At 37.8% G+C, this 13124-nt stretch overlaps 1 pseudogene; it reads left to right on the top strand.

Moving 5' to 3' along the window:
* The first annotated feature begins 12465 nt into the window (after window positions 1-12465).
* Window positions 12466-12584, top strand: LOC120607494 (uncharacterized; annotated as a pseudogene).
* The last annotated feature ends 540 nt before the right edge of the window (window positions 12585-13124 follow it).

Below are 13124 nucleotides of genomic sequence, written 5' to 3'. Positions count from 1 at the left end.
CAAGACCAGATGGTTTCATCAGTGAATCCTACCAAACATTCAAAGATTTAATACCTATTCTCCTCAAACTCTTCCAAAAAATTGAAGAGAAGGTAATACTTCCCAACTCATTTTCTGAAGCCAATATCACCCTGATACCAAAACCTGGTAAAGATAACACAAAAAAGAAAACTAGAGACCAATATCTCTCGTGAACACAGATGCAAAATCCTAAATAAGATACTAACGAGACAAATACAGCAACGTATTAAAAAGATTTTACACCACGATCAAGTGGGCTTCATCCCAAAAGCACAGGGATGGTTCAACATACGCAAATCAATTAGTGTGCTACACCACATAAACAAATTGAAAAAATAAGAATCATATGATCATATCAATAGATGCAGAAAAAACCTTTGACAAGATGCAGAATCCGTTTATGATCAAAACACTTAACAAAATAGGTATAGAAGGAAAGCATCTTAACATAGTAAAGGCCATCTATGACAAACCCTCAGCCAGCATTATACTTAATGGTGAAAAACTAAAAATCTTCCCTCTAAGATGAGGAACAAGGCAAGGCCGTACACTATCGCCACTGTTATTCAATGTAACATTAGTGGTCCTAGCGAGTGCAATCAGGCAAGAGAAAGATATAAAAGGCATTCAAATGGGAAACGAAGAAGTCAAACTGTCACTATTTGTGGATGACATAATTCTCTACATCAAAAACCCTAAAGACTTCACAAGAACTCTACTAGAAACGATAAGCAAATACAGTAAAGTTTCTGGATACAAAATCAACGTTCAAAAATCCATAGCGTTCCTATACTCTAATAATGAATTGTCAGAAAAAGAAGTGGAAAAAAAAATTCTTTTGCAATTGTAACAAAAAGAATAAAATACCTAGGAATAAACCTAAAGAAATATGTGAAAGACCTATATAATGAAAACTACAAGACCCTATAAAAGAAATTGAAGAAGATACAAAGAAATGGAAGATATTCCATGTTCTTGGATTGGAAGAATAAATATATTTAAAATGACCATATTACCTAAAGCATTATACAGATTCAATGCAATCCCCATCAAAAACTCATCGGCATCTTTTAAAGAAATAGAACAAAAATCATCTGATTTGTATGGAAGCACAAAAGATCCCGAATTGCCAAAGCCATGCTGAGATAAGAGAATGAAGCCAGAAGCATTGCTCTGCCTGACTTCAAATTATACTACAAAGCGACAGTAATCAAAATGGCATGGCAGAAAAACAGACACACGGACCAGTGGAACAGAATTGAAAGTCCAGAAGTAAACCCATATTTATATGGGTAAATAATTTTCGACAAAAAAGCCAAAAACATACAGTGGAGAAAGGCAAGCCTCTTCAATAAATGGTGCTGGGAATACAAGAAAGCCACCTGCAAAAGAATGAAACTAGACTGTTGTCTATCACCACACACCAAAATTAACTTGAAATGGATTAAGGATCTGAATATAAGACCTGAAATAATGAAATACATAGAAGAAAACATAGGAATGAAACTCAAAGACCTTGGACTTAAAGAGGACTTTATGAATTTGAACTCAAAGTCAAGGGAAGTAAAAGCAAAAATAAATGAATGAGACTACATCAAACTAAAAAGCTTCTGCTCAACAAAATAAACCATCAACAAGGTAAAGAGACAACCATTTGAATGGGAAAATATATTTGTAAGCAACGCCTTTGATAAGGACCTAATATCCAAAATATACAAAAACCCATATGACTCAATAACAACAAAAAAAAAACCAAGCAATCCAATCAAAAATTGGGCAGAGGATCTGAACAGACACTTCTCCCTAGTGGACATACAAATGGCCAACAAATATTTGAAAAGATGCTCAACATCGCTAGCTAATAGGGAAATGCAAATCAAAACCACAATGAGATACTATCTCACACCTGTTAAAATAGCTATAATCTATTATAGCTACTAGAGGATGTGGAGAGGATGTGGAGAAAAAGGAATCCTCATACACTGCTGGGGCAGGGGGGACTGCAAATTTGTACAGCCACTATGGAAAACAGTATGGAGGTTCCTCAAAAAACTAAGAATTGATCTACCATATGATCCAGCAATCCCTCTGCTGAGGGGTATTCACCTCAAAGACTTGAAAATCCATATCCAAAAAGATATTTGCACACCGATGTTAATAACAGCATTATTCACAGTGGCCAGGACATGGAAGCAACCAAAGTGCCCTACGATAGATAACTGGCTAAAGAAGCTGTGGTACATATATTCAGTAGAATATTGCTCAGCTATAAGAAGAGATGAAATACTATCATTTGCGACATCAAGGACAGACCTTGGGATAATCATGCTAAGTGAAATAAGCCAGACAGAAAAAGTCAAAAATCATATGATATCACTTATATGTGGGATTTAAACCTAAAAGTAACAAATGAACAGGAGAAACAGAGACTCATGGACATGGACTATAGACTAGTGGTTACCAGAAGGTAGAGAGTGGAGGATGGGGGAGGTAGACAGGTTAAAAGGGGTCAAATATGTGGTGACAGAAAGAAATCTAACTATGGGAGATGAATAAACACTGTAAATATATATATACTTTAAAGTATACAGCTGAAACATTGGATTTCATTAACCAATGTCACCATAAAAAATGAATTAAAAAATATATATATATATATACACTTGCTAAAACAAGGAAGAAGTAATAACAAATACTACCTTCCAGGTACTTTACATATATGTGAACTCATTTAATCTTTGTAATACCCTACATAAACTACCATTTTACAAACGGGGAAATTGAGCCAAAGAGAAGTTATGAAACTTGCCCAAAGTGTTCAGCAGTAAATCTGAGATTTGAACCCATGTAGTCTGACTTCAAGTTCTGTGCCCTGAAGGGTAGCAGAATATGCCATCCCATGACATGCCTGTTTGGCATGAGGACTATTTCGAAAAACTGCAGACAAGGAGAAGCTAGAAAACAGAGAACTTATCTTTTGGAAGGTAATTTTACATTAGAAAGGGGGCCTCAACCCGGAAGAGAGCTATTAACAGAAATGGCCTTTTCATCTGAGAGAACTATCTGCTTGACAAGACAAACTTTGTTTACTCTACGCTTCTTTTCCTCACAGTCCTGTGAATTGCTTTCCCCTCTCTGAAGCCCCAGTCTCTATCCCTTTCCTTAGCTCAGAATGGCACATAAGCCCTAATTACCTGGCTGCCTTTGAAGTCTCATTTTTGTGAAGCTCCCATATGTAATTAAATTTGTTTTTTCCCCCTCCTGTTAATCTGTCTTTTTATTATGGCCGGCAGGGGTGGGGGGGTGGGGCCAGGGAGGGTGGGTGGGGTGGGCAGCAGCAGAGAGTTCTCAGCCAAGAATCCAGAAGGATAGAAGGAAAATTGCTTTGCTCCCTAACGGCACTTAATCACTTCATTATACTACTTCTCACTATGAATAACCATCATGACCCTTGTTTCTACAGTATTCATAAAGGCACTGTTGATGTTCATAATAATTCTTTCTCCACCACCCATTTCACAGTCCTCTGGCCTGCAGCAAGCATCTCAGCTGACTAGGAATCTTTACTTGATATATGGACTCTAGAGTCCGTCTGGGTTTAAATCCACTCTTACCAGCTATGTCAGCTTGGCAAATTGATTAACTTCTCTGTATCTCAGTTTCGTAATGTATAAATGGGGAAGATAATAGTTCCTATATCTTGGGATTATTACAAAGATTAAATAAATTAATACCTACAAGGCATTTTATTTTTGCAGTGTGAAGGGACAGTTCCAGAGGCTCCCACTTAACCCTTTCTACCATAATAACATTCAGAGCACAGACTAGGGACCCAGGGTGAGTATTCTGCCAATACTTGAACTACAGCTGAGCACTCAAGAACTGAGGAAATAACTATAGGTTGGGTTCAAGGATCCACTAGGATCTCTATGAATGGTCCTATTGTGAGTGAGCCCCATAAACTTCCAAACATCTACCAGAGAAATACAAATGGTATTTGGAGTCCCCAGGAATTAACATTAGCTAGGAGGTAATAATAACAATCCTGAAAGCCCTATATAAACCCCATTTTCAAGGGCCCGGTTGCACTCGTATGGCTCCAAGTGCCTTTTTTTTTAAAGAAAAATAGGAAGACATCAGTGTACACTTGTGGTGGCATTGCAGGGTTCTTCAAGAGCACATGGTCACTTCTTTATTCAAGAGACTCTGGGTCTGGAAAGTGATTCGGGTCTGGAAAGTGATTCAGTTCTGGGAATAAGGTGAAGGACTGCGATTCTCCATCACCATGCCTAAAGTCAGTCCTCTGTCCCCCAGACTTAGATTCTGTTGGTGTTGTTATACAAATTAAGTAAAACTTAAGTGCCCTAGGATCTACTAGGTGCCCTCAAATACCTCTAAAGTCAAATCCCTCTGATAATCACACAGGTCTTCTGCTCATTTCAGGAATCAAGACATGCTTGCTCTTTTTTTTTTTTTTTTTTAATAGAAACATCTTCTCTATCATCTCTGGCCCACAGAGGGTGAGTACTTTTCAAGAATGCTAATTCTCCTCTCCCCAGCGTGTTTTTTTCTAAAGCTGGGTGAGTAGATCAGCTATTATAAATCTCTAATATTCCTGTCTCCTAGAATCTTTGGAGTTCCTTCTCTACATTCCATCAAGGAATATATACATGTGAAGTCCATGTGCACAAGCCATTATTGAAACACAGTTTCAAACAACCAAGTGAGAGGTTTAATCCTCTTCTAGTTGTTCAACCTAGCATGTCAAACCCAGAATTTTAGAAAAGGGCACCTATAAGATGAATTTAATCCAATCTAAAATTGTATTCTTCTTTTCCTAACACTCTGACAATACTTTCCCATAGTCTCACAGTGCTTTTGTTATACAAGCCTTCTCTTTCTAGGTTTGATTTCGATTTCAGGGCATGCTAGAATCTGCCTCTAATTGTAGGTCTGGAGTAAATGAGCAGAGGTGGGCTATAAGGACGTCCCCTTGCAAGATGACCATTGAGTGAAGCTGATGTCTTTGAATAAGACAGAGCCAGCTTTATCAGAATGGGAGGAAGGGCTGCCCAGGAAGCTCTATGAGTTTTGGAATTTTAAATTCTTGGCCTCATCTGACACCTCCAAAATATCTCCATCTCAGTATCATGGGAAGAACCACTTTTTCCCCATAAATGCCCTGAAAGACCTGATGAGACTCTGAATTAAATCTATTTCATAATTTATTAATCTTCAGTATCCATCTTGGCCTCTACTTTTTGGCTTCATTAGCCTTCTGCTTGCATAAAATAGTATTTTAGCAAAGTCATGAGAACTTCCCCTTTTACTGACCATCTTTGAAGTGAGAATTTCAGTCCTAAGCCTGTGGTTTTTTTCTTTAAATTTTATCTATACCTCATAGCCTTTATATTCCTCCCTCCTCAGTCTACCACAGCTTTGCTTTCAATAGGCATTTTATTCTGTGTGACTACAGGTGATAATCTTGGTGTTTTTTGCCAGTTGGCACTATGAACTACTATTTGCATGATTCATGCTATAATCGAAATTTAATATTATATGTATCTCCCACCAATTCTTTAAACTTCATTTAGGATTTGGAGGAGGAAAAGGTGATTTCCCTCTATACCTGGATGAAACTTCTGACAGCTTCTATGGCTTCTCTTTCTATCCCCACTCACCTTCACCTCTAGAGGTCATTTTCTCTTTTCCCCAGGATTGAAGTTAGGGTAGAGATGAGAGGGAAAGGGGCAAGTGAGTTATTACTTCATCTGATGGCATCACATTCTCTGGGCCCTGTAGGTGATTAAAACTGGGGGTTTAAAGGATGGTTTGAATTGATTCCTTCTCTCAGGGCTCTTGCAGAGAAATTTTGGAGGTTCCCTACAGACCCTTTCTCCTGCAGTTCCCTTGACTCAAGTGCATATCTTTATATTCTGGATGGTCTCTTTCAACTCTTTCCTCAGCCCCTGGACATCCAGCTGTGCATGCTCAGCTTCTTTCGCTGAGGTTCTTCTAAGAGGACCTGCTGGATAGGACCCAGGGCTCTCTCCAGTGTAACCCAATGGAATCATGGATAACCTCCTTACTCCTTGCCAATAAACTTGGAGTCCTGGGTGATTCCAATGTAGCAGTCCTCCTGTTTCCTCTGTTTCCAAAGCACTTAGCCAAGCCTTCTTAACATTCTGTATTTTGCTGGTGGAGTTGGACTTTGTTACACAAGTCCAATTGATTGAGCTTTCTTGATTTGGCCTCAATTCTCTGTGTTTTCCAACTGCAAAAGACACATTTCAATGCTTTTCCAGGGGTCTACACTAGGCTTGGGGTTGGGAGATAGTACCCATGCCCGTTGTACAAAGGGGAGAGGATTTAAAGCAAAGAAAAAGCCTTTTAAAAAATATTCTCAATCACCTTCTCCAAATCCTCTCTCTGACCCCTTTTTTATATCCTTGATTTCATTGAGAACCCCAGGAGATGTGGACCAAGTTCTCCTTCGTTCCCATTATAAATCCTGCCTGTCAGGGTAGAAGTTGGGGAACAGGCCTCATTCTAATTTTTGCATCCTAAGATATAATCTATTAATGCATCTGTCTAAACTGAGGCAGGAGTAGTATCATCCTACCTTTCGTGACTTTTTTGCCATTGGGTAGCAATATTTTACCTGTATCTCATCCTTATTACTTTCAAATCCAATCAGGTCACTTAGTCAATCCCAGATTCCTGATACCTTGGGGTCTCTTCGGAAAAAGAATCCACTATATTGCGTGATATTAATTATAACGTCTGTGAAGGCCAAGGAATAAAGCCTGGATGTTACATAGTCAGAAGCAAAGCAACCGGAAAGAACGTCCAACCACACCACAAATATCCAAACACGTTATAAGCGCACTCTAGCAGAAATCCTGTTATGGCTGCCAGATGATGCTCAGCAACTATAAAGCCAGGACTGATCACCAGGGCCCCATTACAATTTCTGCAGCAAACCATATACCACCCCCCATGTCCATACTTACTAGGAAAAGAAAGCGTCTGCAAACTTTTGCCCATATCTCAAGTCTTGCTTAGTTTTGAGATTTGTTAGAAGATAGTCAAATATTTGTATCCTAGTGTCAAAGGGTCTTGGGAAATCTGTCATCTTTGTTTCTATCTATGGAAAAGAGAATTCATAATATAGAAGAACTACAAAGGAAAGATTTGGGGTAGACGCAAATGAAGAATGTCCTTTACAAAGGCTTTATGAAAAAAAGTTTATGGTTTTGATCAATAAATTATTTTCAACTATATAGAACAAACAACAAACAAACATAAAACCCTCTCTTGTGTATCTTTTGAATTCCATACTATTATGTATCTTTTGAATTCCATACTATTATTTATAATACCTATTCAGAACATAAATTAAAAATATAAATGCAGTTTTTTAATATTTATTTTTCAATTAAAGTGGACATTCAATATTATTTTATATTAGTTTCAGGTGTATAGCATAGTGTTTAGACATTTATATAATTTACAAAGTGATTCCCCCAATTAGTCTAGTGCCCACCTGGCACTATGCGTAGTTATTACAATATTATTGACTACATTCCCTATGCTGTTCATCACATTCCCAGGAGGGGGATTGGGAGGCTGGGTGAAAAAGGTGAAGGGATTAAGAAGTACACATTGGTAGTATAAATGCGCTTTTCAGTGACCTTCCGTTGGACCATTTTTCTTATCTTCACTTATCTTAGGCTGTTGGGGTCTTATAACGCCTTACATTGTCATTGTTCTTTAACACTGGCAATTGTTTTGATTGACTCTGATAGTCTTTGATCTCATTTAGTTCTTGTGTTGTTATAAAGATAAAAGAGGTAATCTCATTTAAATACTTAAAACATCTAGCAAAGAGCTTGGCACATAGTAGCTTGGCACATGGTAATCCTCCTGCTTTTCCTCTTCCTAATATTATTGCCTGTGGTTGTTATTCAAGTCTTGATTGCAAAGAACTCATTGAGATGTACAGGGTATCTTTGAAGGGCTTTCCAAATGTCCCCACAACTTAAATATGGACACTAATTCAAGCTAAGCCAGTTATGCTCTCTTCCTAGAGAAGGTGTTAGGTGCTTGAAAGGTAAGATCACATATAGATGGGCTCAGAGTTGGTACCAAAACAGCCCAAAGATACACAGAAAGGAAGCAGTTGAAACTGGGGAACTGTGGAGTTAACCTGGTTATCATATGTGGGCTTAAATCTCTGCCCTGTCGCCTACTAGCTGTGGGATATTAGGCAAGTTACTTCAGCTCTCCAAGTTTCTATTTCTTCACCTATGAATAGGAATAACAACAGCATCTATCTCATTAGGTTTTGTTCATTGCTGTATATAATTCCTATCATATAGCAAGTTTGATTTCTGGATTTTAGTTTACTTGAAAGTTTATGTTTGAAAAACATTTTAATTCCCCAAGTCTTCATCTTCCAGTGAAATAATGACTCTGCATTTCATGTCTCCTGGATATCTGTAAACATAGTTAAGATGTTTTAAAAGAAAGTTTTTATAACTAATCAGCTTTAATATAAAACTCAGTATCTCTTCATTTATAAAAATGGAAAGATTTTGAAGATCTCAGAAGGTCTAAAAGTATCAAGTTGCATTTAGTTCAAAGTTTTCTTTAGAGAGAAAGTTTCTTTTTAAGGCTAGATGGATGTCCATTCATGGGTACATTGATTTGCTATATGTTCAATCAGGTTAATTCCAACTAGGTTGTGGAAACTGTGTCATTTCACAATTGGTCAAGCGCTCCATTTGACATGCAGAACTAAAAGTAATCTAACAAAAATGTCTTTCTACATCTTTCTCAAATGAGTTCGAGAAAAACTGGCAAGATCTCTGTGGCTAACTACCAGAAACCCTGATTTTATAAAGGTGACTTTCAGAGCTATAACCTGGAAATATAAGCTTTCTGTTTCACTGAATTAATAGAAAACCCTTGGCATGCTAAATTATAAACTATTCCTTTTAGTAGATGTCATTTCATAAATATCTTGTGAGCTGTAGAAAAAGTCTTTGAAGGAAAGTCCCACAGGTGATTTTGTTTTAGTTGTCCTAGATTATTTTATTACTTCACTTTTTAATTTTTTTAAGTAAATCTAACACTATGCACCTAAATTTTTCAGATTTCCCTGGCCCGTGGGTTGAAACGTTGGTATATTAATGATAATAACTCACATTTTTCTGAATTTATTGCACATCTTCAAGTCTCAGAGCCTTTAGTCCCCCCCATTCAAGTCTCATTTAGTTATTTTGGGAAGTACCCAGGGGGGTATTGTAAATAAGTTTGTCCACTAAGTTACCAAGGGGCATTTATGGTTTCTTTCCATGCTCTGACCATCTCCCTCCAATGATATCTGTTGTCCACTGAGCCATTTGAGGATGGGATATTTCTACCACCCATGCCACTGGTGTTCATGGGGATAACACTGGGGACTGTGCCAAGAATGCCATCTTTCAGTGATCCTTAAACAGCCTGCCCGTGGTATGCCAGAGCAGTCCCATGTTCCCCAGAACCCTAAATATGACAAAGCTGGGCTACATCCCTCATAGAAGAGGGAGAAGTCCCTGCCCAGTGGGTGCTTTGTCACTTAGGCACAAAAACTGATAAATCCCAGATCAACCATAAATCTCCAGTGCTAACTCTCTCAGGGTGACAGAATTAAATGTTCATAGCTTCTTGGTGGTGATATTGACTGAGATGGGGGATATGGGAGAAGAGGCAGATTCTGTTTGGGGGAGGGAAGATGAAATGGTACATTTTCCATAGCCTGCCTAGGACTAACCCAACTATACATAAAGCTAATTAAGTCAACTTTGTGCTTGTTGAGTTCGAGATGCCTGAAGGATGCTAAAGGCTCATTCGTCTGGAATGAGCCTTTGTAAAATAGAGACTTCATTGTCTATTTGCCGCTACTCTTGCTGTACTGCCCAAACATGAATAACTGGGGCTAGGCCGTCCTCTACGCTCCTCTTCCTGTGGGAGGGATCTTTGCTTCCTCTCATGCAAATCATCTCATGTAAACAGATGCCTTTTCTTTCAGTTCATCAGTACATTTGTTGGAACACTTTTGGTTTCGAATAACGGACATCAACTTGAGCCAGCAGAATGAAGAAAGGGACTGAATTATAAAGCTCTTGGAGTGTCTGGTAGAATAAAATGGTAGGACTGCAGCTGGGTATCAATGAGAAAATAGGGGACTGAAAAGCTATCACGATGTTTCCTCTCCTCTAGAGTTGACTGGCTTTCCTTGATCCCTACTTCACAAGGAGAAAAACATGGCTCTGTGTGGGCTTTGTTGGGAAGTGCAGTGAACTGGACATTTATGAAGCAAAAGGTGACAGAGAAGGTGGGGAGTAGGGAAGGGGTTTGATGTTGATTTTGGAGATGTGGGCAAAGGCCAGATCAAGGTTGATTTTAACAACTGGGAACTTTATCCTGAAGGCAATGAATGTTAGAGCCACCGAAGAGTATAAAATAGAGCAAACAAATTTCTATTGTAGTTAGATCATGCTGGTGGTATTCAGAGAATGGATTTGAGAGAGCAAGACAAGAGATGGGTAGAGTAGTTAAGATACTGTTACAATATACAGTCTTGGAAGAAGATTCAGAAGTCCTACTGGGAACAGGAATAGAGAGGAAAGGATGGATTGGAGAACTATTTAAGAGGTTGAATCAACAAGACTTAGTCATAAATTGACTATGAGGAGAGGGAGGAAAATTCTAAAATGACTGCCAGATTGTTGGCCTTGAAGACTTGTTAAATGGTGGTGATATTGATTGAGATGGGGGATATGGAAGAAGAGGCAGTTTCTGTTTGGGGGAGGGAAGATGAAATGGTACATTTTCCATAGCCTGCCTGGGACTATGGACCCAACTATACATAAAACTAATTAAGTCAACGTTGTGCTTGTTGAGTTCGGAATGCCTAAAGGATGCCAAAGTGGTGAGGTCCAAGAAGCCATGAACATTTAATTCTGTCACTCTGAGAGAGTTAGCACTGGAGATTTATGGTTGATCTTGGATTTATCAGCATAAAATATGGTCGTTCAATCATGATACTGAATGGCATGACCCAACGAGAGTGTGTAGTAAGAAGAGCAGTTGACACAGGGTGGAAGCCTAGAAAACACCAGAATTAAAAGGAAGGGAGAAGAAGAAACTGAGAAGGAGAAGCCCATGAAAGAGAAGCCCAATCATAGTGTTAAATATGAAATGTTTAAAATATGTTTATTCATTCATTTAGTCACAAAATATTTATTGAGCATCTACTATGTTTAGCATGCTGCAGCAGTTAGGAGATCAGGCTCTAGAGCCTGACTGCCTAGGTTGGAATCACAGTCCCAAAATTTACTTGCTCTACGACCTTGGGCAAGTCATTACCCTTTCTGAACTTCTATTTTCTCATCTGTAAAATGGTAATGATGACAGTAATTGCTTCATGAGGATTAAGCAATATATAAACATGGTAATTGCATAATAAATTATATTATCATCGTGCATCAGCGACTCTCCTGGACTTCAGAGATACAGTTGTAAACAAAACAGACTAAGTCCCCATTGTTATTGAATTTCCATTCTATTTAGAGATAAAGGGAGTACAGACCATAAATAAACAAGTGAACAATAATAACAATAACAAAAAAAAAACAAACAAACAGGAAAATATCAGATAAGTGCTAAAAAGAAAATAAAGGGTGATATCATAGGAGGCTGGGTGAGCTGAGACAATGTAGGTGGAGTAAATTATATCTCAATAATTCTGTAACAGAAAAAAATACTCGGCTTGGCATTTATTTGCAGCTTCAGCATCTGTAAAATGGGCATAGTAAAATCTATGTCGCAGAGCTGCTTCAAGGATTTAATGAGATTCTGTGTGGAAAGAAATTACCATAGTGCTTGCACATAGTAAGTGCTCAAGAAAGTTTACATTCTTGTAATATGTTCATTAAATGTTTACCAGCTGATTCCTACATCTTTAAAAATCAAAGTGGAATTCATATAAAGCTGAACGTTAAAGCAGAAAGGGTGCTTAGAAATCAATCTAGTTTTATCCCTCATTCTGTAAATGAATTAGTGATAAACCCAGAAAATCACCAGACAAAAGACGATCAAAGGAGGTTATGAGAGTGAGTGAGTGACTACATCAGTGAATTCCAGATCTCAGAATGATGGCCATTTGCCATATTACTTAATCACATGTGCTCACAGAACCCGGCTTGGCCCTGTGCAAAAAGTGAGCAGAAGAGCAATTCATTTTCATGTTAGCAAACTCAGTGCATGCTCACTAGAGTCTAAAATGGAAATGACTTTATACAGTTGATAATTTTTAAAATTCTGTTAAAATTCCCTAAGTAGATTTCTAAAAACAATATCATAGTTATTTTCTTTAATATTAGCAACAGTGAAAATGTCTATGGCCATGCTACCCTGAACAAGCCCGATTCCTTCTGATCTTGGAAGATAAGCAGGGTTGGGCCTGGTTAGTACTTGGATGGGAGACAACCTAGGAAGACCAGGTGCTGTAGGTGTAAAGAATAAAAAAATAAGAGATTGTAAGCTGACAAGGTCCTTGCAACCTGTGAGGTCAACCAAGAGTTGCCTCACCTGAAAAATAAATAAATACATACATACATACATACATAAAAATTAAAAAAAAGAAATAGTGAAAATATTAAATATTAAAGCTGCTCTAAACTACTTACATGAGTTTTTTAATTAACTACATCATTCTCTTTCTCCCTACACATACATGCACATGTGTACATTCTCACGTAATTCTAAGATGTACAATTTTTACAACCCAACATCTCTGATCAGGACACAGCTTATAATCAATGGCTTGTTCTAATTTAATTGAGAGCATCATTTTCTTTCTTAGCTTTACATAAAATAATGGTGCATCTTAAAATAAATGATAAATTAAAGTATGGTGTATATATACATATATATATATAAAGGATGAACTAGACATTTGTGCTGGTTGAGTGTTCAGAATGTGAAAGAGTTCATGACTAAGGGTTCTAAAAGTGTCAGAGAAAACATAGAAGATGGGGTACCATCTTCTTTGT

Source organism: Pteropus medius, unplaced genomic scaffold (genome assembly GCF_902729225.1).
Source record: "Pteropus medius unplaced genomic scaffold, Ma_sr-lr_union100, whole genome shotgun sequence".
Lineage (NCBI taxonomy): Eukaryota > Metazoa > Chordata > Mammalia > Chiroptera > Pteropodidae > Pteropus > Pteropus medius.
Note: the sequence above shows the minus strand (reverse complement) of the source record. Positions and strands in the feature narration are given on the sequence as shown.